Source organism: Bos indicus x Bos taurus, chromosome 24 (genome assembly GCF_003369695.1).
Source record: "Bos indicus x Bos taurus breed Angus x Brahman F1 hybrid chromosome 24, Bos_hybrid_MaternalHap_v2.0, whole genome shotgun sequence".
Taxonomy (NCBI): domain Eukaryota; kingdom Metazoa; phylum Chordata; class Mammalia; order Artiodactyla; family Bovidae; genus Bos; species Bos indicus x Bos taurus.
Genome location: NC_040099.1, coordinates 35,480,203 through 35,506,645, shown reverse-complemented (window position 1 = coordinate 35,506,645; position 26,443 = coordinate 35,480,203). Strand labels below are relative to the sequence as shown.

General features: G+C 45.3%; 1 protein-coding gene across 1 annotated transcript in view; it reads left to right on the top strand.

The window, feature by feature from the left end:
- The window catches only part of COLEC12 (collectin subfamily member 12), a 184,712-nt gene that overhangs the window by 80,419 nt on the left and 77,850 nt on the right, over positions 1–26,443 (top strand). The gene's annotated exons all lie outside the window — the stretch shown is intronic.

The following is a 26,443-nucleotide window of genomic DNA, read 5'->3' as shown; positions in this document are numbered from 1 at the left end:
AGGCTCTGTATATTATGAACATGCGGCATTACTTAACAAACCAGAAGGGCACCAAACCACCTGCAGGAAACATTTGTTTCTAGGATTTATGTAAGAAGAAAAGTGCCTACCACGTGCTTGGCACTTTACGCATCATTTCACTTAATCCTCAGAATAACGCCACAGGGAGGATGTTATTAACCCTGACTTACCGAGGTGAGATCTGAGGTTCAGAGAAATTAAGTAACTTGTTCCAGATCACACAGCTAGTAGTTAGCAGAGCCAGAATTGGGGGCCAGTTTTGCCCACATTTTTCTCCCACCACTGTCAGCTTTCTAGCTCACTGACATGGAGATGATCTTTCTTGCTTCTTTTGTACACTGTGCTTAGTAAATCCCATGTTAGGTACAAGGGAAAACAGTGAAAGTCACTCAGTCGTGTCCAACACTTTGTGACTGCATGAACTATACAGTCCATGGAATTCTCCAGGCCAGAATACTGGAGTGGGTAGCCATTCCCTTCTCCAGGTATGTTCGGTGAAACCTGTTCAGATATGTTATGTGTATAAATTGCATAAACATGAAGGAGTCCCACACTTTATTGTTCAGTTGTGTCCAACTCTTTATGACCCCATGGACGGCAGCATGCCAGGCTCCTCTGCCTTCACTATCTCCCAGAGTTTGCTCAAATTCATGTCCATTGAGTTGGTGATGCTATCTAACCATCGCATCCTCTTTCACCTCTTTTTCCTCCTGCCCTCAATCTTTCCCAGCATCAGGGTCTTTTCCAATAAGTTGACTCTTTGCATCAGGTGGCCAAAGTATTGGAGCTTCAGCTTCAGCATCAGTCCTTCCAATGAATCCTCAGGGTTGATGTCCTTTAGGATTGACTGATTGATCTCCTTGCAGTCCAAGGGACTTGCAAGAGTCTTCTCTACCACAATTCAAAAGCATCAATTCTTTGGCTTTCAACCTTCTTTATGGTCCAACGCTCACATCTGTACTGACTTCTGGGAAAACCATAGCTTTGACTATATGGACCTTTGTTGGCGAAGTGCTGTCGCTGCTTTTTAATACACTGTCTAAAAGCTTGTCATAGTTTTCCTATGCTTATAGAAGGTAATTAATAAATACCAATAGGATTAAATTAGTGAGATTCTGCGATGCTAACATAATCCAGTATTGCAATATCAAGCATGTCCATGGGGTAATAGATTCCAGAAGCAAATAAATATCTACAGAATCATAAGTCTAGCAACTCATGGGCACTCTTTACAAGAATGTTTGCATTTTGGGGGTGAATGAGACTTTTTTTAGAACCTGAAATATTTGTCTGCATGTAGAATATCCAGATAATATTTTTCACTTGTGAAAAATCATTGATTTTGTTTAAGCTTAGTAATAAGCTCGGAGAAGACAATGGCAACCCACTCCAGTACTCTTGCCTGGAGAATCCCATGGATGGAGGAGCCTGGTGGGCTGCAGTCCATGGGGTCACACAGAGTCGGACACGACCGAAGTGAAGCAGCAGTAATAAGCTGGTCATAATTATGGAACACAATCCTTTCTGAGTCAGGCATTTCAACTCCTACTTTAGTGTGAAAGAAGTTGTGGTAAAATTCTTTCCTGAGGAGTTCTGTACACATTATGAGTTTAGACGTATTTTCTGTCTGCTGAAATTTAACTTACATGACCTCAAAATCTCTTTCCTTCTTTTTTTCTTTCCCCATTTTTTTCTTTTTCTCAATATTTGGCAATACCTGAATTCCTTGGAGAGTTTCAACTCTGAGACAGCTATGGATAATTCAAGTTTAATCCTGTTCAAAATCCACATTCAAAATCTTTTGTTTCTCTTTCTGTTTGTGAATTACGGGAGTTTCTAGTACAAGACAGTGATTGAAAAGAAAGACTGCTAATGGAAGTACAGTATGTGATGTATTATTTATTTATTGAAAATATAGATGGTATTACACATGTGATACAGATGTCTCTATTTCTCAGATATTAGTAAGACTTGATTCTTACAGTTACTGGAAGAGACTAACATTTTCTGGGATCCTATAAGGGGCCAGGCACTGCATGGACTTTTTAATAGCGTCTCAGTGGTCATTATTCCTACTTTACCAATTAGGAAACTGAAGTCTAAGAGGTTTACATCATGGTGTAATAGAATTGGGATTGACACAAATCTTTCAGAACCTAAGGCCTGTGCTCTTTCCAAGACACCTCCCTCATGCCATGCTGGAAAACCCTCTTAAGCCAAAAAGCAAGGAATTAACCTCTTGCATTCTGAAGAAGACTATTTAAAAATTCATTTCCTAGGTTAGCACCAGTCACTCAACTCCTCCTGCTGGTCAGTTGTCTAGCTGTCTAATTTATTCCTTCTTTCTAGTCCAGGGCTTCACAGTTCTGACCACACATCAGACTCATCTGGGAAACTTAAAAAAAAAAAAATGTCAGGCTCCACACCACCGAGATTCTGATAATCAGCCCAAGGTGGGGACCAGACAGCTGTATGTGTATATGGATGGCAGGCGGACTCTTTACCTTCTGAGTCACCAAGAACCAGCATTTAAAGCCCTCAGATGACCCTGATACACGCAGTCTCTTCCCTCCCTCGAATTACTGACATCACTCCCTGCGATGGTTAGCTTTACGTGTCAACTTGACTACACCCAGATATCGGTCAAGCACTATTCTGCATGTGTCTGTGAGGGGTTTCTGGGTGGGATTAACATTTAAATCTAACTAAAGAAGATGGCCCTCTACTGTGGGTGGACCTCACTCAGTCCTTTGAAGACTGACGAGAGCAGAAAGGTTGACACCCTCCTGTCAGTAGGTCCTTCTGTCTGACTGCCTTGAGCTGGGACATTGGTCGCCTCCTGCCTTCAGACTTGAACTGAAACACTGCTCTTCTTGGGTCTCGAGTCCATTGACTTTCAGACCGAAAACTTACACCATTGGTTCTCCTGGTTTTTAGGCCTTAAGATTAAGACTAACCCATCTGCATGAGCTTCCCTGGGAACACAGAGGGTAAAGAATCTGCCCATAATGCCGAGACCCAGCTTTGATCCCTGGATCGGGAAGATCCTTTGGGGAAGGAAACGACAACCCACTCCAGTATTCTTGCCTGGAGAATCCCACGGATAGAGGAGCCTGGAGGGTTACCGTCCATGAAGTTGCAAAGAGTCGGACATGACTGAGCGACTAACAACCCATTCGCTATCCTGGATCTCCAGCTCACCAACCAGAACTCTTGGGGCTTCTCAGCCTCCACCACCACATAAAGCAATTCCTATGCATCCTGTTGATTCTGTTTGTCTGGAGAACCCTGCTTAACACATTCTTTTCTTTTCGTTTTAAAAAATGTTATTTATTTATTGGCTGCGCTTGGTCTTTGTTGCTGCACTCGGGCTAGTCTCTAGTTGCGGTGCCTGGGCTTCTCACTGAGGTGGCTCCTCTTGTTGCTGAGCACATGCTGTAGGTGCACAGGGCTCAGTAATTGTGGTTCATGGGCTTTGTTGCTCCTCAGCATGTGGGATCTTCCTGGACCAGGGATCGAACCCGTGTCCCCTGCATTGCAAGGTGGATTCTCTACCAGTGGACCACCAGGAAGGTCCTAACACACACCTTTCTAAGATTTCTAGACACCTTTCTGTGTCTGAGCTTTTTCATACTTTAGGTCCCTGGAGACATCACAAGGAAAGCACTTTTGAAATGGGGTTTGGATGGACACCCCCTCAGATGACTGTGGTCCCATCACAGGAAGGGCAGCCTGGGGAGTACAGGCAGCTTATATTAGGTGCCCACTGTCAACTCACATCATCTAGTAACCCCTTGGGGGATTGGAGTCAGTCTGCTCAAGGTTCTGAACAGATGGATAAAGCTGAACTTGGGGTCTGGAGCCGAGCATTGAGTGAGGAGGTGATTACCCGAAGAGACTAGAGAAAATTGAAGCAGAGAGAGCTGCAAGCAGGTTCTAGAGAGCCCCGAGGGCCAGGCCAGTGTCCCATGCCAGTCTCAGGGAGCCAGAGAGGAGGTCAAAGTCAGGCTCAGAAGCCCAGCAGAGGTAGCCAGGATGGGATGGGGTGAAAGGGAGAAGGTAGACCAGAAGTCCCCACTGTTGCACTCTGTACCTCATTTCTGTGGCTACCCACCATGTGGCCGTGAATGGGTCAGCCTGGTTGAAAGATCTTCACAGTGGTGGCAGATTTTTCCTTCAGTTTATACAGCCCTATCCTTAGCCCCACTTTAAATCAATATGTGGCTCCGTCCTGTCTTTTGAAAATTTTGTTTTATTCAGGAACACAAGTTCATGGCTTGGTCAAAAGAAGCCTTGGTTTACAACACCATAATCCAGTTCCCCATAAATTTCTATCACACTGATAATATCTTTAAACATATAAAGTGGTGCTTTGAGATTCTATATTGTTAGAGTAAATTTTAATTCATTTTAATGTCTTGTAAATAACAGGCAGAGGAATGATATTCTTGTTTTATCATTTGTTTGTCTTTTTTTTTTTTCCAATGTTTTTCCAGGCTTTGAAAACAATCACTAATAAACAAACAAAGCCACAGGAATTATTCCAGTTCAAGGGAATAAACAGATTTCAAGGGATCAAAAGAAGTCACTGAAGTTCAGCTAACAGTGCTTTTGTTACTATTGGGTTGGCCAGAAATTTCATCTGAGTTTTTTAACTTTTTGGCCAACCCAATATATTACACTAGCACCTCGGTGCTTCCTTGTTTAAAGATGAAGACATGAGAGTTTCCATTTCATACATAATCTTCCCATGGTTTTGCTATTCTCATATTTTAAAAATAAACCAACTAGAAATACATTTGGGAAAAAAGGAAGATGAACTGGAATGGATCTTAAAGTTCTTCAAATTCCAGAGCAACAAAAGACAACCTCTTCCCCCACCCCTGACTTTTTAAAGTATCATAGTTACGTGAGAACAACAGGTGACCCAAGCTGGTGCCACGTTTACCTAGCTTCAGGTAAATCGGAAGGTTGCCCAGGAACCTGGTAAAATGGGCTGTGGGGACAGTTATGGGTATTTTGGATTCAAAAGGATAACTCTTCTCTTACTTTTGCCCCAAATGGATAATTCCCTTAGCTCTCCATTCTGGTTAGCTAATGGAAACGTGACTGTAATCATCAACTCCATTTATCTTTTGGATAGAGATTTCCAAAAGAAATTAGATGGATGTGTTTTCAGTTAAAGCTGTCTTTTCAGAAGGCTGGACAGTAAAGCGTCACTGAAAATAAAACAAATACTGACAACAAAACACTCTTTGCTTGATATACTGTTCTTTAGTGCCTCTAGGCAAGTGTGAATAGTATTAGCACACCCAGTGCTCTGCATACTCAAGGGTGGGGCGGAGAGGTGCTGCTAATCTGTATTTTCCCACCCTGGTCATCAGAATCTCGTTGCCTGTGTCCACATCTATTTATAACAGCCCCTGAAAGGGTTCCCCCCCTCCTCCCCATGGTCTGTAGGAGGACAACAAAGGGATTCCTTGGGAGTGATTGAAATCACACTCTGTGATAAGTAAAGGCCTTATACAATTTGCCATTCATGTGTAGATACAACAAACCACACAGAAGATAAAGTGGGGTTTGCGATTAGTTACCACTTGGTCACCCTTAGCCAGTGGCTGTGGTCCACACTGAGTCCTTTCTATCATGATGGCATCGTCTTTGGTCTAGTTTGTACTTAACTTTCCAAAGGTCTCTCCTAAACTAGTCACACACAGCTCTCAGTCTTTGTTTCTTAAAGCCTAGGAATCAAGTCTGTCCAAGTTCCTCTCAATAGGATTAGCATGCTTCTGAGTGCTAAGACTATAGATGCCAAGTGGGAAAAAAAAAAAAAAAAAACCCTTTTGAAGAACAAAATAATTTAACCCTTGAAGGAGAAGTGGATGCAGGTGGCTCACTGTCAGGAACCAGGGACACCAGAAGACGCTGCGTGTGAAGCCCTTGAACGCTTCCCCAGAGGGGTCACTAAGGCCATGGCTGCTTAGGCACTTTGTGCCCAATTTACATGTGTCTTTTGTGCTGTGCCTGAGCCTCCACGAGGCTCCCAAACACAGACCTAAAAGTGATCAACAAGCATTCATGGCTGCCCGGGGTGGAGGGATGTTACATCAGCTATGGAGACAACCCTAATTCAACTACTGAGACCCTTATTATGTGAAGGCTAAACATTTCACAAGGCAGGACTTCCCTGGATCCTTTAGATCCCTGCCAGATTTCTCTTAGATCTTTTATTTTTTTTTAAATGTATTTGGCTGTGTTGGGTTATAGTTATGGCATGTAGGACTTTTTAGCTGTGGCCTGTGAACTCTTAGCTATGGCGTGTGGAATCTAGTTCTCTGACTGGGGATGGAACTCCTGCACTAGGAGTGTGGAGTCTTAGCCACTGGACCAAGGGAAGTCCCTAGCATAGTCTCTTGAGATATTTCTTAGAGAATCTCTGAGGAGACAATAGCTCAACCTTATAAACCAGAACATGGGATGCCAAGAGAATGCATTGTGGGTCTAAGGTCAGCCCTGGCCCTTCCCTTGCATCTGGAGACTTTTAGTTGCTGACATCACAGAACACTGAGGACAAGTCTTTGGTGACAATTAGAAAGTACCTTTTCTGTTGGTAATAATTGTGCTTTCATGAGCAACTAAGGAGTTAAGAGCTCTTTTACTTTTTGAAAACCTGACCTATTTCCCCTGGAATAAGGCTTGAATCCCTGTAAGGAAAGTGTTAGAGTTAGTTGCTAAGTCATGTCTGGCTCTTTGTGACCCCATGGACTATAGTCTGACAGTCCATGGGATTTCCCAGGCAAGAATACTGGAGTGGGTTGCCATGCCATCCTCCAGGGGATCTTCCTAACCCAGGGATTGAACCTGCATCTCCTGCTTTGCAGGCAGACTGTTTACCATCTGAACAACCAGGGAAGTCCATTCCTGCAAGGAAGCCAAAAGCAATTGGACTGCTGTGACTGACAGAATTTTTGGAGATTTTACAGAGGAATTATTGAAAAGACCAGACAATATGAGCAGATGAAATATGAAATATGAGCAGACAATATGAAAGATCTGAAGCAAATAAAAATATTTGATTTCACTCATTTGTAACTATTTTTTTTAATTATTTATTTAGTTAGTTTTGAAATTTTTTTGGTTGCAGCACAGTGGCATGCCAGAGTTTAGTTCCCCAGTTCAGTTCAGTTGCTCAGTCGTGTCTGACTCTTGGCGACCCTGTGAATCACAGCACGCCAGGCCTCCCTGTCCATCACCAACTCCTGGTGTTCACCCAGACTCACGTCCATCGAGTCAGTGATGTCATCCAGCCATCTCATCCTCTGTTGTCCCCTTCTCCTCCTGCCCCCAATCCCTCCCAGCATCAGAGTCTTTTCCAATGAGTCAGCTCTTCGCATGAGGTGGCCAAAGTACTGGAGTTTCAGCTTTAGCATCATTCCTTCTAAAGAAATCCCAGGGCTGATCTCCTTCAGAATGGACTGGTTGGATCTCCTTGCAGTCCAAGGGACTCTCAAGAGTCTTCTCCAACACTACAGTTCAAAAGCATCGATTCTTCGGCGCTCAGCCTTCTTCACAGTCCAACTCTCACATCCATACATGACCACTGGAAAAACCATAGCCTTGACTAGACAGACCTTTGTTGGCAAAGTAATGTCTCTGCTTTTGAATATGCTATCTAGGTTGGTCATAATTTTCTTCCAAGGAGTAAGTGTCTTTTAATTTCATGGCTGCAGTCACCATCTGCAGTGATATTGGAGCCCAAAAAAATAAAGTCTGACACTGTTTCCACTGTTTCCCCATCTATTTGCCATGAAGTGATGGGACCAGATGCCATGATCTTCATTTTCTGAATGTTGAGTTTTAAGCCAACTTTTTCACTCTCCTCTTTCATCTTCATCAAGAGGCTTTTGAGTTCCTCTTCACTTTCTGCCATAAGGGTGGTGTCATCTGCATATCCGAGGTTATTGATATTTCTCCTGGCAGTCTTGATTCCAGCTTGTGTTTCTTCCAGCCCAGTGTTTCTCATGATGTACTCTGCATAGAAGTTAAATAAGCAGGGTGACAATATACAGCCTTGACGTACTCCTTTTCCTATTGGGAACCAGTCTGTTGTTCCCTGTCCAGTTCTAACTGTTGCTTCCTGACCTGCATACAGATTTCTCAAGAGGCAGGTCAGGTGGTCTGGTATTCCCATCTCTTTCAGAATTTCCCACAGTTTATTGTGATCCACACAGTCAAAGGCTTTGACATGGTCAATAAAGCAGAAATAGATGTTTTTCTGGAACTCTCTTGCTTTTTTGATGATCCAGTGGATGCTGGCAATTTGATCTCTGGTTCCTCTGCCTTTTCTAAAATCAGCTTGAACAGCTGGAAGTTCAGGGTTCATGTATTGCTGAAGCCTGGCTTGGAGAATTTTGAGCATTACTTTACTAGCGTGTGAGATGAGTGCAATTGTGCAATAGTTTGAGCATTCTTTGGCATTGCCTTTCTTTGGGATTGGAATGAACACTGACCTTTTCCAGTCCTGTGGCCATTGCTGAGTTTTCCAAATTTGCTGGCATACTGAGTGCAGCACTTTCACAGCATCATCTTTCAGGATTTGAAATAGCTCAACTGGAATTCCATCACCTCCACTAGCTTTGTTCGTAGTGATGCTTTCTAAGGCCCACTTGACTTCACATTCCAGGATGTCTGGCTCTAGGTGAGTGATCACACCATTGTGATTATCTGGGTCGTGAAGATCTTTTTTGTACAGTTCTTCTGTGTATTCTTGCCATCTCTTCTTAATATCTTCTGCTTCTGTTAGGTCCATACCATTTCTGTCCTTTATTGAGCCCATCTTTGCATGCAATATTCCTTTGGTATCTCTAATTTTCTTGAAGAGATCTCTAATCTTTCCCATTCTGTTGTTTTCCTCTATTTCTTTGCATTGATCGCTCAAACCTGCACCTCCTGCAGTGGAGGCATGGAGTCTTAACCACTGGACCCCTAGAGAAGTCCCTGAACAGCTACTCCAAAATACCTAAATACTGGGACTTGCCTGGTGGTCCAGTGGTTAAGAATCCACCTTGCAATGCAGGGGAATGCAGGTTCGATCCCTGTTCTGGGAACTAAGATTCCACATGCCTTGGGGCAACTAAGCCCAGGCACAGCAACTAGAGAAGCGCGTGTGGTAGACTGAAGAGCCCATGCGAACCAAAAAAAAAAAAAAAAAACCCAAACAAACCTAAATACTAGGAAGGTTGAAAGCAACCTGGATGCAGATAGTATCACCAAGAGCTTATGCAGTTCGTAGGTGAGAATTGCTGGGTGGAGATCACAAGACATCCGAGTGCAAGAAGGTCTGTGTCCCATTAGAGGCTCTAATGAGATCCGTGTCCCCATGTAGATAAGTCCCAAGGAAATAAAATTCCATGAACTAATCTCATGTTGGTTTCAAAGAATGCATCTTAACAAAATAAGGAAGGACAGTTTATTTTTCAGGAAGCTGTAACCATATGTTCCCAGATGCTGCCTTGCTCCAAACCTCAGGGAAAGGAGGGTTTAAGCTACTTATTTTGAAAAAAAATCCATACTCAAATGATTATTTCTTAGAACAGGACAACAAGTCCTCCAAAAGAGTAAATGTCACCAGAACAATAATAAATAATGACACACAGTCAGGCACATCTCACGTTGCACAAGCAACAGCCACGTGCTCAGGCATTTCTGCAGTGATTGAAGACACATCTGGAGAGTTGTAAACATCCATCACAGATCTGAGGGTGCATCTCAGGATTTCAGGACCACAGTGGGCTGGTTGCTGACCATTAGTGACGATCCAAGTATTCCCGAAATCTCGGCAGGACTTCTCCGGGTTTGCATGACACAGCTGAAATACTACTCAGTGTAAGAAAGGACCTGGGGGTGAAATAACCCTTCAGGAAGCCTAATAAAGAAGAAAGGAAATGTGCCGTTTAAAGCCAAAATTGCTTTCCTGAAGCATGGTCAAATCATACATGAAATACAATGGCCTCTCTCTGCCAGGGGAGTAATCGCTCATTTCCCCTCACGCCCTGGACCCTTGTTTCCTCTAAGTTTTATGGCATGTTTAAGCCCACATTATTGGTCCTCCAAGTGCATGAACTTATGACAGACCAAAAGTATCCATTTAGCCTATAAACTGTTTGAACGCACAACTGGCATGATTTAGACTAAGTCGCTCTGCTTTGAGGGCATATGAACCTATCATTATCCAGCATGCAGAGATGATCCATATTAGAACTTATCTGGGTCTTTTCCATCTTCTGTAGCAGTGGTCCCCAACCTTTCTGGCACCAGAGATCAGTTTTGTGGAAGACCAGTTTTTCCATGGTGGGGAATGGTTTCCGTGCATTACATTTACTGTAATGTAATTTACTGTACTTTATTTCTGTTATTATTACATCAGCTACACCTCAGATCATCAGGGATTAGGTCCCAGAGGTGGGGAACCTCTGTTCTAGATGCCCGCTCTCTCCAGCCTTTTTCTTGGGCAATCTCATTCCTCCCAGTAATACTGGCAGACCTGAAGTAGGGACACAGATGGAGATGAAGAGGGTTCTCTATTTATACTAAAAGAGAGCAGCAAGTCCTTGCTGAAACCATGTCAGGAGTTCCTATAGACTCTGAATACGTAGAACTTCCCTGGTGGCTCATTGGTAAAGAATTCACCTGCAATGCAGGAGACCCAGGTTCAATCCCTGGGTCGGGAAGATCCCCTGGAGGAAGAGATGGCAACTTACTCCGTATTCTTGTCTGGAGAATTCCATGGACACAGGAGCCTGGTGGGCTACAGTCCGTGGCCCACGGATTACAGTCCACAGCTTAGTCAGACACGACAGCATCACCACTGCGGCTGCCACTCTGAGAGACCCTTTAACTAGGGCTGTCTGAGAACCGAGCCAGACAGGGGTCTGTCCTAGGTTGGGTTCAGTTCAGTTCAGTTCAGTCGCTTAGTTGTGTCCGACTCTCTTTGATCCCATGGACTGCAGCACGCCAGGCCTCCCTGTCTATCACCAACTCCCAGAGTTTACCCAAACTCATGTCCATTGAGTTGGTGATGGCATCCAGCAATCTTATCCTCTGTCGTCCCCTTCTCCTCCTGCCCTCAATCTTTCCCCGCATCAGGGTCTTTTTAAGTGAGTCATCTCTTCACATCAGGTGGCCAAAGTATTGGAGTTTCAGCTTCAGCATCAGTCCTTCCAATGAACACTCAGGACTGATCTCCTTTAGGATGGACCGGTTGGATCTCCTTGCAGTCCAAGGGACTCTCAAGAGTCTTCTCCAACACCACGGTTCAAAAGTATCAATTCTTCAGCACTCAGCTTTATTTATAGTCCAACTCTCACATCCATACATGACCACTGGAAAAACCATAGCGTTGACTAGATGGACCTTTGTTGGCAAAGTAATGTCTCTGCTTTTTAATATGCTGTCTAGGTTGGTCATAACTTTTCTTCCAAGGAGTAAGCGTCTTTTGATTTCATGGCTGTAGTCACCATCTGCAGTGATTATTGAGCCCCCAAAAATAAAGTTTGCCACTGTTTCCCCATCTATTTGCCATGAAGTGATGGGACCAGATGCCATGATCTTAGTTTTCTGAATGTTGAGCTTTAAGCCAACTTTTTCACTCTCCTCTTTCACTTTCATCAAGAGGCTCTTTAGTTCTTCTTCACTTTCTGCCATAAGGATGGTGTCATCTGCATATCTAGATCGGGTTAGTCCCAAGTAAACTGTGAAGCAGATGACAATTAATTTCCCACCACTCTCCTCCTCACATATCCGTCCCAGGCTGGGGCAGGGGACCTTGCTCCTTCTCAACACCTGGCATCTGCCTGGATTGAAAAACTCCACTTAACGAACAACTGGTAACAGCACAAAGCCCAGTCTCACCCTGCAGCATCTGTCTTTTAACCAGGGTTAAAACTCAAGCCAACAACCTGCCAGAGAGACTTAGAGAAAGCTTCAGATGACGGTGGGCACCATGTGTGTTCCGTTCCTGTGTATCTCCCCCAGGGTCTGACCCTTCAGAAGAATTCAGTAAATATTTGCTAAATGGATGAATAAATAAGTGAATGACATGACCGGGGCTGGCAGAGCACCACCTGCTCTTGGAGCTGATTTCGCAAGAAAGGACTCTAGCTTCCAGCTGCAGCAGCCAGAGGATGGAGGAGAAGGAGCCTCCTGGCCCCCACTTCACCACCACGCACACCCACCCAGTCTCTAGTGCTGGGGATCCCATCTTGCCACCGCCACCCCAAGCCATCTGAAGTTCACTCTGTCAGTAGCATCTTACTCTCTGCCTGAGACCAGCAGGGTAGAAAACATCCCCGACCTTAGAACCCTGTGGTGCATTTTCCAGCATGGCATTTTGGGTTCGGGTTCTTGTGTGCTGTTTTGGGGTTGTTGTGTTTGGTTGGTTTGGAGCTGCTGATGTGAAGTAGCCCGGTTTCTATGGGTGGCTCTGAGATGCCTGGCATTATTTGGACCGACTCTGTTGTCTTAAATTGGTAACAAGATCAGAGGGATCTGGATATGTTAAGTTAGGTTTCAGGTCTGGATACTGCATCTAGGCTGGTATTTGATTCTTTCCTTCTTGTCTTATTTAAGTCCACAAGTATATAAACACATCCAAGTAGAGAGAAAAGAGGCAGCACTTGGATGAGGGCAAAGCCATCATATTACATATCTCCTCACCCCAGCCCAGAAAATGTGGAGGTTTCCCCATCTCTGTTCCTATCTTTGATTGGCATCAATGTCACTATCGCTTTTTGTATAATTCATGACTTCTGTGAATTTCTTTGTGCATGTCACCACACCAATGTGTATAAGCTAACTTAGGGTCAGCTTATGGTTAACTGGGGCTTCCCTGGTGGCTCAGATGGTGAAGACTTTACCTGAAGTGAAGGAGACCCAGGTTTGATCCCAGGGTTGGGAAGATCCCCTAGAGAAGGGGATGGCAACCCACTCCAGTATTCTTGCCTGGAGAATCCCATGAACAGAGGAGCCTGGTGGCACAGTCTGTGAGGTAGCAAAGAGTTGGACATGACTGAGCAACTAACACCTTCACTTCACTTTCAACTTGTTCCTCTAATTCTTCCCCAGCTTGAACCCTCCTTTCCCATCCGTGAGGTCTTCCCATGGCTGACCTTGCTGCAGGCAGCTACCCACCCCCTGCCACCAGGTCCCTTCCTGCATCAGGACCACTGAGTGAGCAGAGCTGCTCCCACTCTCTGAGGGAGCCTGGGTGGGGCACACTGGTTATTTTCAAGCATTAAAGAAAAGTCTTCACAGGCAACAGAGAAGAAATCTGCTGATCTTGGGGTTTTAGCAGAGAAGTGGGTGGAAAGGGAATTTGCTGCTTGTTCCTTTCATCTTCACGGTGGTTGCTTGTCTTGGATAAAGTAGCAACATTCCTCTAAAACTAGAAATTGTGACCATTGAGATTGAATGTGTCTATTTTTTCAAACCCAGAAGAATCTGACAAAATCAGTTTACTGGAGGTGTGAAGACTGCAGATACAACTGTTACTGGAAGAGAGGAGGTATGGGCCAATGGGTGGAGGAACAGCAGACACCCTCCAGTGCCTCATGGTTCCCATGCTTCCTTGATATTCTGTGGAGGAAAGATGTATAGGGGGAAGAAATCCATTTGGGGGTTTTTTAACCTAAAAAGTTAGGTCGTATACCTTGATGCTTTCATATTGTGGTGCTGGAGAAGACTCTTGAGAGACCCTTGGACTGCAAAGAGATCAAATCAGTCAATCTTAAAGGACATCAACCCTGACTATTCAGTGGAAGGACTGATGCTAAAGCTGAAGCTCCAATACTTTGGTTAGCTGATTCGAAGACTGACTCATTGGAAAAGACCCTGATGCTGGGAAAGAGTGAGGGCAGGAGGAGAAGGGGGCAACAGAGGATGAGATGATTATATGGCATCACTGACTCAATGGACATGAATTTGAACAAACTCCAGGAGACGGTGGAGCCTGGCATACTGCAATCCATGGAGTTGCAAAGAGCCAGACAACAGCAATAACATACCTTACCTGCTTCCCTTTGGAGGCATTTGAGACATTTGGACATGTTCAGTAGCTTCCCTTCCCTTGTTGGAAAGGGTGCTAAACCAGAAATGATGTAGATGTGGAATCAACTGTGAAAGGAGCATTTTTCTGGCAGCCCCCAAACCCTCTGTGTTTTTTTCCTGACGTGGTATTAACCCTGACTGAATGATCAGGCTAGTCTTTAATTTTTTCAGAAAAAATTTTTTTTTTTTTTTTTTTTTGTAATTGACATATAGTTGATTTACAATGTTGTGTCTATTTACTTTTAAATTTGTGGCCATGCCCTGCAGCATGCGGGATCCTAGTTCCCCCATCAGGGGTCAAACCCGCATCCCCTTCGTTGGAAGGTGGAGTCTTAACCACTGGACCACCAGGGAAGTCCCCAGTCTTTAGTCTTTTTTCTCCAAGTTTTCCAGTTCAAAGGCAGAGAGTGTTCTGTGCCTGGTTAAATGGATTTACCAGTTGTATTATCTAGTTTTTAACCTTCACAAAATGGATACTGGGCTTGAAAAGACTCCCATAAAGGAATCTGAGATTAGAGATAACACTCTAATGATACAGTTCCCAGGAAAACCAAACAAAAATGGTGGAAGTAGCCCTCCTGCTGAACCCATTGCAGAATGTTTTCCAACCACACATCAAGGTCACCATGTTACAAAGTAGAAACAGTGGCAGTCTAATTTGATTTGCCAAGCAGTTGGCCAGCAAACCTCCCAAACATGTGAAAATGTCCCTGGGAATCCGGATGAAAATTTACATGTATAATTATTTTGTGTTTCAGTTGCTCTGTTATGTCTAACTCTCTTTGGATAAATCTCAAAGTCTATTTTGTGCCCTGAACTATTAAATCACCAACTCCGGGATTGGTGATGGACAGGGAGGCCTGGCGTGCTGCAGTCCATGGAGTTGCAAAGAGTCAGACATGACTGAGCAACTGAACCGAACTGAACTGTTAAATAATGACAGTAGCCTGTGTAGATAATGTACATGTTAACAAACAAAGAACAGAAAAAAATGGGACTTCCCTGGTGGTCCGGTGGCTAAGACTCTGCACTCTCAATGCCAGGGGCCTGAGTTCGATCCCTGGTCAGGGAACTAGATCCTTTGTGTCGCAACTGGAAGATCCTGCAAGCCATAACAAAAATTGAAAATCTTGCGTGCTGTAACTACGACCTGGCACACCCAAACAGATAAATATTTTTTTAAAGTATTTTTAAAAGTAAGGAATAGGGGGATATATGTTCAAAATGAGTAGAACCCATTGCTCTAGGAAATGGCATCTCCTGAGATGGCTGGTCAAAGGCTCGTGGCATGTCCAAAGGTAGAAGTGGCCTCGGAGGACAGGCCTGCCTGCAAACGAAGTGTGAGGGGTGATGGAGGCCACTGGTGGAAAGTGCAGAGCGGGGAGGACATGCTGTAGAGACCAGGAGGATGGGAAATCGTCCGCGTTTCCAGAGATACGAAGAACTAAGGAAGGACCTGAGGAAAATGGATGCCAAAGAACACCAAAAGAACAGTTCTGTCTTGGAGGTGGGTCTAAAGCAAAACGAATACTTCCAGGTCCCCTGGCCACACAGAGACCCACTGATTCTCAAATAATTCAAGGCAGCCTCTCTGTGCAGAGGTCTAGCCTTCAGGGAACCCAGACTGGGGTACACGTTGATTCAAACCTTTGGCCTCTTGCCTTTAATCATACTGGAATGTGTGGCCTGTTCTAGTTAAGGCAAGCACACTTTAGGGTTTCCCTGGAGGCTCAGATGGTAAAGGTGAGCAAACTTTAGAATGTCCATCACTTTTCAAGATTTCTGGGAAGAAAATGCTGATGATCTCATGCCAGTGTTGCCACATTCCTTTGTGTAGGTTTTGCTTTGCAGAAAGGCTCCCAGAAGGGCTGAGCTGCCTGAAGGGGGCACATTTTTATAACTCACACAAAGTCACCTGTGTGGACCTGCCATGGCCATGACCTTGCTGTGACTTTTTTTGCCTAATAGAGCTGAAATTGGAAGAAAAAAAAAGATCCAGCAGACAAAACACTAAGTCTGATGGAATTTCCCCTTTCCAACAGGAGTGTGGCTTGGGGTGCGTGTGCGCTCAGTCATGTCTCTCTTCTAACCTTGTGGACTCGACAGCAACCTGCCAGCCTCCTCTGTCCATGGGATTTCCCAGGCAAGAATTCTGGAGTGGGTTGCCATTCCCTTCTGCAGGGCATCTTCCCAACCCAGGGATTGAACCTGCATCTCCTGTGTGGCAGGCGGATTCTTTACCACAGGGGAAGCCCGTGGCTTGAGGTAGGCTCTGGTAAAGTAGGTTCACAGGGCACTCACCTTCAGTGTTGTTACAGAGGTCCCTTGAAATAGGATTAGGTAGCGGAGAGAAATGCAGGTGAAATATATGCTGTAGTCACCAAGCTCCATCCGAGAGTCTACAGAAATTCAGAAAAAGAAAGCACATCCATTCTGTTTTGTGAGCAAGACTTTTGTTTTTAAACTTTTTACTTTGTATTGGAGTATACCTGATTAACAATGTTGTGATGGTTTCAGGTGAGCAGCAAAGGGACTCAGCCACACATATACAGGTATCCATTCTCCCCCAGACTCCCCTCCCATCCAGCCTGCCACCTAACATTGAGCACTGAGCAGAGTTCCCTGTGCTATACAGTAGGTCCTTGTTGGTTATCCATTTTATGACCAAGACTTTTGGAGGGGTTGCACAAACGCTGTTGATTTCCAGAAGCTAACAACCCACATTTTCCCATTCATTGCGTGCGGCCTGTCTTTCCCAAATGCATTTTCTTTGGGGTCCTCACCAAAGAAGGACAAAGAGTTCATTGCCACTCTAGCTGGAAAGTGACAGAAGAGTTCAGTGGAGGCTGGAGTGGATGTCACCTACATTTGCAAAGCTCATGGTAAAGTCTTCAAACTACGCAGCTTGACAGCTTCGGACCAGCGCCTTGGCCGTGGGCTTGGGGTTGCAGAGGGCCTGTAAATTGCACCGTAATGGCTGGTGCCTCATCAGGAATAAACATGTGCTTTGAGTTTTCCAAATGAGTCAGACGCACGTCGCGAGATAAATGCTGATCGCAAGCAGATGTGACGTGTATGTTTCAAGAGGGACGAGCAGAGGGGGATTGTGTCTTGGCATGTTCCACACTTGAGATGATGGACTGACACTTCATGGAGTCTGGTCCCCTAACAAGAAACACGGGGTGGTGAGTGATCCCCCCCGCAAGTCCTTCTTTCTTTCCGTAAGAGGAATCTACGTTTTAAGACTTCAATGTAAACGTGTTCTGTCTCCAATTTGTCGGCTGACTCTAATCGCCTCGGAACTTATATAAACTCTAGGTGAGTAATTTCCCCAAGTGCGGTGCCCCCTTGGAATGTGTGTGCTGTGAACTCAGATTAAACTTTTAACCTCACATTTTTCTGGGAAGGATTATTATCCCTGTTTTTATTGTTTAAAAAAAAAGGGAATCAGAGACTAAAATGTCTCGTGCTCTTTCTGAGGTTGAGTTGATACACCTCACCCGAGCCTGTCCTTTGCGCTGTGTATGCCCGGAGACTGGGGACACTTAGCTCCCTAAGCTCGAGATGAGAGGATCTAGGGTGCCCAAGTTGGGACTCTCCCCCTGCCTTCCTGTGACACTCCCAACTGAATTGTGAACTGTTTGTAGGACCCTCTGCCATCTCCACTCAACTACAGAAACCCCAGGTGGCTTTCTGCTCATGTACACCACATCCTGTTGCCAGGTGACGTACAAAACTCGTTCGTCAGCAGAGCGGGTGGTCTGGGTCTTAGGTTTCTGCTGTGTTCCTCCACGTTTGGCTTTCCTGCACCTCATCTCCTTCTTCCAGCAATTGGGTCAATGGTAGGCTCTCCGAGAGTGTTTGCTGAACCATCCCAAATGCCAAGCTTGAAGGTACCACCTCTCTGCAACCTTAGTCCCTGTACTCTTTATCACTCCCTGGGTCTGTCAGCTGAATCTGTTAGCCCTTCAATACAAGGGTTTTTTTGGACTGCATTGGCATCAATGTGGAAACAAATGGACTGGCTTATTCTCCCAGGAGCTTCTGGTTATTTGTACTTTGGTTTTTGTTGGGTGACTGCCACGAGGCAGCTAGTATGGTGTCTCGGGAGGAATGGTGGGCAGGGAGCCCAGTATTGGTTCTGCTGCCCTGGTCTGTGTGGCCTTGGTCAAGTCAGTGTGTCCGACGGGGCCTCAGCTTGTCCATTTGTCAGTTGGAGGTCTTGGATTCAATTGTCTTCCTGTTGAAACAGTAATAATCCCCTTAGTTTTACTGTCAGGTTTCAAAGGAAAGCAAACCCCAAAGCAAGAGGCAAAAATGGGAAAGCTTCAAGGTGGAAAGTGCGTGCTTGCTGTATCTCTGAGCAAGGCCCTTTTTCTATGGCGTGAGACAGCATTCCGCTGAGGCTGCTGTGATGCGCTTTTCGTGTTGTATTTTATCATCCTGTGGATATTCTGGATTCTTGAGCAAACAAGAAACATACTTTGCTGGCCCTGGAAGAGCCAGGGAGCCTGGAGAAGCATTGTTTCCATTCCAGTGTTTGGAAAACGGATTGACTCATTGGTTTCTGGTGTTAACTTTCCTCCAGACGCATATGCATAGCCAGCTCCCCCTCCCCAGGCTCCCTGCTTCCCCAGGCTGCCTCCCACCCCCGACTTCCCTGGTCCCTCTCCTCTGGCCTGTGGAATCACAAAACAGAATCAACTGCACTTTTTTCTGTTTCTGGCTTCCTGTGATTGCTTTTCTTGTGTTGGCCTCATTCATGGTAAATAGCTGGAACTGACCAAGTATCAAATGCCACAGGCAGAAGCTGAGTTGGGGGTGGGGGAGCATCCAAGTACTGCGGTCTCTGGAAGAGAGTCTGGGGACTGGGGTCTGCTCTGAGGACTCATATCCTGTGCTCTGAAAGACAGCATCAGCCGCATCTGTGCCTCCAGCCATCATGCCACGAAGCCCACGAGCACAGGTTGAGATACATTTTGTTATCAACCTTCGTAACAAGCATCATGAGGTCCCACGTGCTGGTGCTGGAACAGGAGCACCCGTTTATTCCTTAATTTTACACTTGTGGAGCACCTGTTGTGTATCTGGAACTGTGGTCAGGACCTGGAGATACAAAGACAAGTACAAATAGCCTTGCCTTCCAGGGCTTTATGCTCTCTCAAAGGACGGAGAGCTACCCCGGTGGCTCAGTGGTAAAGAATCTGCCTGCAGTGGACCCCAGTTCCATCCCTGGGTCAGGAAGATCCACTGGAGGAGGGCATGGCAGCCCACTCTAGTATTCTTGCCTGGAGAATCCCATGGACAGAGGAGCCTGGAAGGCTACAATCCATGGGATTGCAAAGAGTTGGACGTGGCTGAGCAACTAACACTTTCATAGGACAGAGAGGTGTACCTGGTCTACTGTATAATGTGTGTGCTACGCTGCTGGTGTGGATGAAAAGCTGTACAAGAGCAGAGATGGGAACTCTGCATTCTGCCAGGATTTCGCTTGACTAATGATGGAGAGCTACCCAGATGGTACAGTGGGTTAAGATTCTACCTGCAATGCAGGAGACATAGGAGACGCAGCTTCAATCCCTGGGTTGGGAAGATCCCCTGAAGAAGGAAATGGCAACCCACTCCAGCATTCCTTGCCTGAAAAATCCCATAGACAGAGGAGCCTGGTGGGCTACAGTCCATGAGGTCACAAAGAGGCAGACACAGCTGAGTGACTAAGCACAAGAGATAGACAGAGGGTATTCCGGGGGGTTCCTGCACAGGCAGCTGTAGAACAGTGTGACACAGCACAGCACAGTGAAGGCGTGATGTGGATCCGAGCGACTGAAGCAGAGATTCAGGGAAGAAAGTGGCCAGAGACAAGGCTGAAAAGGCAGACTGGGGTCTGGAAGAGTCTTGTGCAGGGCCAATGCGTTCAATACACATTTGCTCTCAAAAAGATTCAGGGGAGCTCATCCAAATACACCTTCCATAGCGAAGAAATTAAAGTGAGGAAAAGGTAAGGGATGAAAACTAAGACCATGAACAGTTAGTTCATATAAACGTACATATGGTTAGTTGTAGGAGTGGGACACAAACTTGACTCTGAGCTTCCTAGATGCCAAAGCAAAAAGGGAAATGTGAACTCTGCTGCACCCACATGAACAAAGCCAGTTGCTCAAAAGAAGCAGGCTTTTGCTAGAACTAATAGCTAAGGGAAATTTGTCCATTGATTCTCATCAAAGGCTCAGTGTGTGGATACGGTGGAAATATCTTCCCTATACTAGCAATTTTTATAGGACTGTTTCTTGTAATGTCCCTTGATGCAAGCCAATGGCATGCTGCCAAAGTGTAATTCAGTAAAATCCGCTGAGCACAGGGCCAGAGCGATTCAGCCTAAGCCTGCAGCTTTTGGATGGTTTGGCTTGGTGTGTGGATACAATTGAGGGTATTGGGAGACATTAAAGTTCTTCCTATCTTTTAGGCAATCATCCGTGAATATTATTTCTTACAACAGGGCTCTTAAAAAGCGTTGGATAGCAGTGAAGTTGAGCTTCCATTCACTGGCAGAGACCTGAAGAACAAAAGAATTTGAACTTCAGGTTATGTAACAAAGAAAAACAATATTTTCTCAAAGATGTTTAATCACGGAAAGAAAGTAATTGGTTATCCGGAACTAATAGTGCAATCCCATGGCCCGGCTCCAGCTGACCTGGAATTGGGGCTGGGTTGCTAAACTGAGTTCCTTGACTTGCTGGCTTGTGTCTTACCATGAATCTGGGTTGAAGATGGTGCCATAAAGAGTCTTCACATTACAGAAATAAAGCCGTAGGTTGACCATCTTTTGTGATTTTGTTCTTTTCCTTAGCAGCTGAAGTAATTGTGTGAAGCGCAAACCTAGGTCCGAGACTTCCCAGGTGGCTGAGTGATAAAAGAACCTGCCTGCTGATGTGGGAGATGCAGGAGACACAGCTTTGATCCCTGGGTCAAGAAGGTCCCCTGGAGAAGGAAATGGCTAGTATTCTTGTCTGGAGAATTCTATGGACAGAGGAGTCTGGCAGGCTACAGTCCATGGGGTCGCAAAAAGTTGGACATGACTGAGCACACACGCATGCAGACCTAGGTCCAAGAGGCTGGTGTGTGTGTGTTGCTTTGGTCTCAGGCCTGTGGCATTCACAAATAGGATCAAAGCTAAAAGTGTAAATTTCACCAAATATAAATCAACCCCACATATTTACATAGCATTGTACAACTTGTAAAATGTATTCCCATCATTCCCATCCCATATATAATTTGAATTGCTTGAAACCCTTGAGCAGGACTGGTATGATTGTCCCATCAGACAGATGGGAAAACTGAGGTTTGATCAAATTGGCATGGATGTGGGGGGAGGAGGGGAGAACCAGGATGGTAACCCAGGTCTTAGTTATTTTTCTACCTTCCCAGGCCCAACAGACTTCCCCAAAGGATCAGTGAATTGTAGGTCCTGATAACCTTGCTCAGCAGCCACCGGGCTGGAGTAGTGACTGTTGAGAAAAATTCCAAAGACTGTAGGTGTGGAAGGCTCCCTGCAATTAACTCAGAAAATCAGCCCCGGAGGCAGGGATGCTAAAGGAATGCGTGTGTTCATGGGAGGACGAGTATTCTCTAGTTCCTAGACCCCATGCTGCTGCTGCTAAGTCACTTTAGTCGTGTCCGACTCTGTGTGACCCCATAGACGGCAGCCCACCAGGCTCCCCCGTCCCTGGGATTCTCCAGGCAAGAACACTGGAGTGGGTTGCCATTTCCTTCTCCAATGCATGAAAGTGAAAAGTGAAAGTGAAGTCACTCAGTCATGTCTGACCCTCAGCGACCCCATGGACTGCAGCCTTCCAGGCTCCTCCATCCATGGGATATTCCAGGCAAGTGTACTGGAGTGGGGTGCCATTGCCTTCTCCCCTGGACCCCATACATAGCCCCAAATTGAGGGCAAAAAGAGAAGGCAGTGGCAGAATATAAGATGGTTAGGTAGCATCACGGACTCAACAGACATAAATTTGAGCAAACTCTGGGAAACAGTGGAGGAGAGAGGAGCCTGGCATCCTACAGTCCATGGGATCGCAGAGTCAGACATGACTTAGCAGCTGAACAACAACAAATACACTGGCCAGAGACAATCCCAGGGATTTGTTCTTTCACCCTTCTGTTTACCAAACATACATCAGTTCAGTTCAGTTCAGTTGCTCAGTTGTGTCCAGCTCTTTGAGACCCCATGAATTGCAGCACGCCAGGCCTTCCTGTCCATCACCAAGTCCCAGAGTTCGCTCAGACTCACATCCATCGAGTCAGTGATGCCATCCAGCTATCTCATCCTCTGTCATCCCCTTCTCCTCCTGCCCCCAATCCCTCCCAGCATCAGAGTCTTTTCCAGTGAGTCAGCTCTTCACATGACATGGCCAAAGTACTGGAGTTTCAGCTTTAGCATCATTCCTTCCAAAGAACACCCAGGGCTGATCTCCTTCAGAATGGACTGGTTGGATCTCCTTGCAGTCCAAGGGACTCTCAAGAGTCTTCTCCAACACCCCAGTTCAAAAGCATCAATTCTTCGGTGCTCAGCCTTCTTCACAGTCCAACTCTCACATCTGTCTAGTCAAGGCTAGATGGACCTTTGTTGGCAAAGTAATGTCTCTGCTTTTCAATATGCTATCTAGGTTGGTCATAACTTTCCTTCCAAGGAGTAAGCGTCTTTTAATTTCGTGTCTGCAATCACCGTCTGCAATGATTTTGGAGCCCTCCAAAAATAGTCTGACACTGTTTCCACTGTTTCCCCATCTATTTCCCATGAAGTGATGGGACCAGATGCCATGATCTTAGTTTTCATACACGTTGCTATGTATGAGTCTGTGGATCTGTATATTCTCAGTAAATGGAAGAGCAGTTTCACAAATATTGTAGAAACTTTAGTCTTACTTGTTGCAACGTATTCAGTGACTAAAGCTCCTCAAAGCTAACTTACTCACTGTAAATATAAGGATGAATTTGAACTTTGTACGTTGTAATGATTACTTTTTGGAATACTCTACTCAGGTATTGCCACTTCCTGACTTTTTTCGCTGAATATTTTAAGAGCTACCTTGCATCTAGTTACTTTGGTGTGCAGTGAAGAATTTGTGGATATAGACTGTTTTTACTTATTTTCCCCTGAAAATACAAAGAAAGAAAGATAGTGCTAAGTCGTGTCCGACTCTTGAAATCCACGAACTGCAGCCCGCCAGGCTTCTCTGTCCATGGGATTCTCCAGGCAAGAATACTGGAGTGGGTTGCCATTTCCTTCTCCAGGGGATCTTCCTGACCCAGGAATTGAAACCAGGTCTCCCGCATTGCAGGCAGATGCTTTACCGACTGAGCTACATGCAGGAGAGGGTAAATTTCAGACATTGATGCTGGTGCTGATACAAGACATTAAATGGTAAGCTAATATCCCAAAGGACAGCACTCTCCTCCCAATCAACAAAAATACTTAACACTAGAGAGTCACAAGAGCTCAAAAATCTCAGTGTAGCACCAAATATTCCCAATTTATAACCAGGGAGGAGATTGCAAATCTCAGATTGGTTCATGCAGACCGGGTAACTCAAGATGTTATATATTCACTGAAAAACTGAGACACTTCTCATAGTTACTTGCCAGAGGTTCCCCAAAGCACCCTATCCCCTATTGATCAGGGTGACGTGTTCCAGAATGCTCTTTTCTGTTCTCTGTTAGGGCATACACATTACCACTCACCTCTTTGCATTTGTTACTGACACACATTCCCCTAACGAGAGAATACATCATCTCCTGAGTCTCTGTTCAAAACTTGAGAGTTCATTGATTCTACAAGATAAAAGCAGCTGCTGACCAAAGAGCATGCTTCTCTCCAAACTCCCGAATTTGTTAAACAGTTTATGTTAATTCAGTGGGAACAAAACTCTTTGACGGCTAACCTTGAGGTTGCCTGGTTTGGGAAACCCACTGTTTGGAACTTGCTTTGCAGTACAACTGGAAATTCAGGTTAAAAAAAGAAAGAAAACACAGTGAAAGAAGAAAGAGTGAACCAAGTACCCTGTGGAGACACAGCTGCCACAGCCCAGGGCATAGCTACTTCCTGACAAACACCAGTTTGCTGCCCTGGGGCCTGTGTCTCTCCCACCAATGCAATGCAATGCGTGTCTCCGTGCTTACGAGATGTGCTACTAAATAGTAACAAAAGCATCAGGAAAGCAGAGCCTTCTTCCTTCGTGGAGATTACAATGTGTGCACCCCAGGAATCCTTGCCTCCATTGTCTTTCTAATCTTTAAGCACAGAAGAGAGTCATGTTTGCTGAATCATCCTTCGTGCTAGGAGATAGTTAATGGAATATCTCCGAAAACATCTGAGTCCCAGAGAGTGGTTTTACTTTGAAAAATTCCAATTCAAGTTTCTCATCTTGCTGCTTTTTCAAAAATAGCTCATGGTGGGGGTGAGGCGGGGGGAGGTACAGGCCATCTCTACTTCCAAAACAAACCAGCATGTGGGTAGCAGGGCTCGCTTCCCTTCCCAGATTTCGGGAGCACCTGAGGCCTGCCCTTGGAAAATGCAGGCGTGACTGGGAGCACACTTGGGAGCAGGGTCAAACCCTTGCTTGGCAAAGCACTTCTGGATCCTAGAAACTGCCGTAGGTTGAGGTGACGTCTAAGAAATAAGTGTCTGGCAGTGTGTTCACTTAGTGTTTTGTTTTTATTTGTGCTTTTGGTGTTAACAGAAAAAAATCTATTGGGAGCTTATCTTGGCCCATTCACTGAGAAGCCACTCATCAGAAAGCTGTAGAGGAGGTTTGTGGATATCATGGCAGAAAACGAACTTGCATTTGCGGCCTGATCTGTGAGTGTAATTCCGACCACGAATGAGATTTCCACATCCATTGGCTGGACTTGGGGATTAGCAATTTTTCAGGAGTACAAAACCGTGCCAAGTTTCCAGCTCCATTCTTCAGGCTTGAGTCTGTGGGTGGCACTGAGCAAGTGTGATTCTCTGCAGGAGCAAGAAGGGGGAGGGGAAGATTATACCGAATTAGTGGAGGAAGACCAGGGATGATTTTATTTGTGACTTGTGGTTGGGTTTAAGAAACTCAAAGTGGGTTTACTGTTATAGTATTTTGGAGAATTTTCATTTTAGTATCTGTGTTGTTATTGTTTAGTGGCTTATGGACTGTATCCTGCCAGGCTCCTCTGTCCGTAGGATTTCCAGGCAAGAATACTGGTGCGGGTTGCCATTTCCTTCTCTGGGGGATTTTCCTGACCCAGGGATCAAACTCACGTCCCCGGCATTGGCAGGCAGATTCTTCACCACTGAGTATCCATAGCACTATCTCATTTTTTAAAAATTGGCTGTATTCTGTAGCATGGTTCTATGTGTGTATGGGTGTGTGCAAAGTGGATCTTGCTTTTCAAACATTCTTTCCTAGTTCTCCCTAAAATAAGTTCCTTTGCAAAGTTATACTGGTTGAAAGTCTATCAGTATAAATGCACGGATAACAGTAAGCTCATCTTCTCAGTTGGTGACAACCTTAGGGGAGTTGTGGTGAGTTGGTTCATGTTCCCACTAAATTGTGAATAATGCCATCAGGTTACTTTCCTTCTAACACCTGGCTTACACACTGTCCTGGGGAGGGAGTGTTTGCTGTCTGAGAAAGAGGTTCTTGGAACCAAGGAGATTTGGGAAGGAGGGTTCTGTGTGAGGAATTTTTAGTTGCTGGCAAACAAGCACATGGAAATGGGGGAAAGGATGCTCACGAGAAAGAAAGGCAATGCAGAGAGAGGGGCAGGAGCACTCCAAAGGTAAACTTGTACTCCTATTGAAAACGTAGACAAAGCTGACCCTGGTTTGGGGAGGGGATGTGTATGCTTTCCCAAGGGTTCTTTGGCAAAAAAAAGGGGGCGGGGGCAAAGGTAAGCGAGAATTTTATAGGCACAGTTATGGCAGTTGCTGATGTGTCGACTCCTCTTCAAGTGTCCCTGAAGTCCGATTTTGTGGCAAAAGACAGTTTTAATGTCACATTAATTACTTGGCAGGAATAGCCCATGTCTGTGACCGACGGACTTGAGTGGCCACATGTAGTTAATGAAATGACTTAAGCGTATTTAGGCTGGGGTTTACAAACTTCGCTGGATGTGTGGTTGGCATTTGGGGAGACCCATAGACATACAAAAACTCTGAATGACTCTCTATAAAGAGGCCGGTGGGTGATGCGTGCACCCACTTGGAAGCCATGTGCGCATGCGCAGTACCCGTGGCGCCATGCTAATTAAGACTAATGGCCAAAAGAGCCATTGCCGATGA